We start from the raw sequence: 3,714 nt of genomic DNA, 5'->3' as shown, positions 1-3,714 counted from the left end.
CAGCCTCCTGCGTTATGTTTTCTTTTAAGAAAGGGTTCCAGGGAATGTTTAAAAGCCCTGCTTCTAAGCTATGGGTGTGCGGTGGGTATTGAAGGTTTTGAATAGAGTGGTGATTTGTTAAAGGCCTGGACTTCAAAGAGATCTGGACCCTGGGGAAGAGGCAGGAAGCTGCTGGCCACTGCAGGTGGGACGGTGAGGATCTGACCTGGAGTGCAGTGGGGTGGCAGGAAGAGGGCAGGCAGGTGCCCAAAGATGAACAGGTAGGGTCTGCTGGATGTGTGGCGGGGGTGGAGTCGTAGAGGCTAGCAGGCCCCAGGTTGGCACCTGGGTGGGTGGCCAGGAGGCCTGTGATGGCACTCCTGGAGCAAGCACCCCAGTCTTCCTGGCACTTTGGGACTTAACCTGCGGACCTAGTCCAGCTGGTGAGCAGGGACAGACCCAGAGGAGCCTGAAAAGGGAGATGGGTAAGGGGAGGTGGGGTGTGTGTAGGGTCAGCCACTGGCCATTGCTCAGTGGGATGCCCGAGCAGACCCTTTCCCCTGTCCTCTGAGTGCCCTGCCTGTGTCCTCCCAGAATCTAGGGGAGAGCAACCCAGCCCTCTGTCCAGAGGGAAGGGGAAAGGTGGGGAGGGTCCTGAGGCACCCCCTTACGCCTCTCTTCAAGAAGGCTACACTCACGGCATCAGAAGGTTCTCCTGCTTCCAGGTCAGTGTAGGGCTTTCAGGTGGGGAGACCTGCAGGATGCTCCCTCCGTGGAGGTCTCCCCCACCCACAGTTCTTCAAGCCTCCAAACGCTAAGTTGCCACACCCATCCCTTAGGACACCCCACTGTTCTTCTTATATAAGGATGTCCCAGCGTTTAGGCCCTTGGCGTTTTGGAAGCTAATGGAGCTTTCCTATGCCAGGCTCTGCCTGCTCTGGGGGTTCTGGGTTGGGGGGCATTTCTAGACCTAGGAGTGGGGACGCTGATGAGAGTCCCAATCCTGGTTCTTTCTCTGCAGCGTGTGACAGCTGTGACCGATTTCCTGACAAATTACCTAGGAGCAAGCCTGCTTTTGACTTCTATGGGCTCTAGGTACTTTTGCCTCTGTGGAATTTTTCTTCCATAGGAAAATATTAAAAATATTTTGTGAACCAAGATGGATTCATTATTATATATTCACATTATATTTTCAGGTTTCTTGTACTTTTAAACGAAATGAAAATGTTTTCGGGGCCCTGGGCACAGTGCCTTCTGTGTATAATGGGTGCCCTGCACCCAGAGGCCAGCATCTCACCCAGAGAGTATTTTCATTTCAAGAAAAAAATAGCCTAGGGACTTCCCTGGTGGTCCAGTGGTTAAAACTCTGCTCTCCCAATGGAGGGGGCACTGATTCAATCCCTGATCGGGGGAAGTAAGATCCCTGCATGACAAAAGGCATGGGCAAAAAAACAAAAAGCCCAAGAAAAAATAGCCTTATCTTTTTCTTTTCTGTGTGTGGTACGCGGGCCTCTCACTGCCGTGGCCTCTCCCCTTGTGGGGCACAGGCTCCGGATGCGTCAGGCTCGGTGGCCATGGCTCACGGGCCCAGCCGCTCTGCGGCATGTGGGATCTTTCCGGACCGGGGCACGAACCCGTGTTCTCTGCATCGGCAGACGGACTCTCAACCACTGCACCATCAGGGAAACTTTGTCTCTTTCTCTTTTAAACAGCTTTGTTGAGGTGTTTCTCTGTGAGAAATTAGGCTCTCACAGAGACATCTGGCCTCCCATGTTCATTGCATAGTTACACACAATAGCCAAGATCTGGAAACAATCTAAGGGACGTTCAATGGATATATACTCAATGAAGTATTATTCCTTCATGAGAGAAAAGGAAACCCTGCCATTTGTGACAACATGGATGGACCCCGAGGGCATTATGTTAAGTGAGATGTCAGACAAAGAAAGACAAACCCAGTATGTTCTTACTCATATGTAGAATCTAGCAAAGTCGAATTCAGAGAAATAGAGAATAGAGTGGTGGTTACCAGGGGTTGGGGGTTGGGGGAAATGGGGAGATGTTAGGCAAAGGGTCAAAAGGATCTAAACTTAGAGTTGTAAGCTTAAGTTCTGGGGCTCTAATGTCTAGCATGATGATTATAGCTAACAATACTGTGTTATTAAGTACTTGAATGTTCTAAGAAAGTAGATCTTAAATGCTCTCACCACAAAAAAGAACGGGTGACTATGTGAGGGCATGCAGGTGGTAGCTATGCTATGGCAGTCATCATTTTGCCATATAAACATTTATCAAACCAACACTTTGTACACCTTGAACATACACAATGTTATGAGTCAATTATGTCTCATAAAGCTGGGAAAAAAAACAAACCAAACCAAATAAAGCCAAAACACACACACAAACAAAAGCTTTATTGCGATATAATTCATGCATCATAAAATTGACCCTTTTCAAGTGTACAATCCAGTGGGGATTTGGAGGGGGTTAAAATAACAGAAATTTATTCTTTCACAGTCCTGTAGGCCAGACGTCTGAAATCAAGGGGTTGTGGGTAGGGCCACACTCCCTCCAAAGGCTCTAGAGGAAAATTGGTTTGTTGTCCCTTTCGGCATCTGGTGGCTGCTGGCGTTGCTTGACTTGTGTCTGCACCACTTGTGTCTGCAGTCATTGCCTCTGTGGTCGCACTGCCTCCTCTGTGTCAAATCTCTCCTGGCCTCACTTTTTTTTCCCAGTTGAAAAAAATTATAGCAGAATACAGGCATACCTTGGAGATAAGGCAGGTTTGGTTCCAGACCATCGCAAAAAAGCGAATATAACAATAAAGTGAGTCACACAAATTTTTTGGTTTTCCAGCGCATGTAAAAGTTACGTTTGCACTATTAGTCTATTAGTATAGTATTATGCTTAAAAAATGTACATACCTTAATTTAAAAATACTTTATTGATAAAAAATGCTAACCATCATCTGAGTCTTTGGCGAGTCATAATCGTTTTGCAAGCTTACCATCAAATATCACTGATCACAGATCACCATAACAAATATAATAATAATGGAAAAGTTTGAAATATTATGAGAAATACCAAGATGTGACACAGAGACATGATGTGAGCAAATGCTCTTGGAAAAATTGGGCCTATAGACTTGCTTGACACAGCGTGGCCACAAGTCTTCAGTCTGTAATAACCACAATATCTGTGAAGTGCAAAAAAGTGAAGCCCAGTAAAATGAGGTATGCTGTACACATAACATAAAATGAACCTTTGAAAAGTGTACATTCTGTGGTATTAAATACATTCACATTGTTGCACAGCCATCTCTACCATCCATCTCCGTAGTTCTTTTCATCTTTTGTAAAATTGAAACTCTGTATCTATTAAAGAGTAATTCCCTATCCCCCCTCTTTCCCCAGCTCTGCTTTCTGTCTCTATGAATTTGACTAAGTGTTTTGTACAAGTGGAATCATGCAGTATTTGTATTTTTAGGACTGGCTTTATTTCACTTAGCATAATGTCCTCAGATTTCATCCATGTGGTAGCATCTGTCAGAATTTCCTTCCTTTTTAAGGCGGAATAATGTTCCGCTATTTGAATATACCACATTTTGCTTATCTATTCCTTTGTTGCGGGACACTTGGGTTGCTAGTACATTTTAGCAATTGTGAATAATGCTGCTATGAACATGGGTGTACATATATCCATTTGGGACTCTGCTTTCAATTCTTCATTCTTCCA

This window comes from Phocoena sinus, chromosome 1 (genome assembly GCF_008692025.1).
Source record: "Phocoena sinus isolate mPhoSin1 chromosome 1, mPhoSin1.pri, whole genome shotgun sequence".
NCBI classification, from domain to species: domain Eukaryota; kingdom Metazoa; phylum Chordata; class Mammalia; order Artiodactyla; family Phocoenidae; genus Phocoena; species Phocoena sinus.
This window is presented reverse-complemented; position numbering follows the sequence as displayed.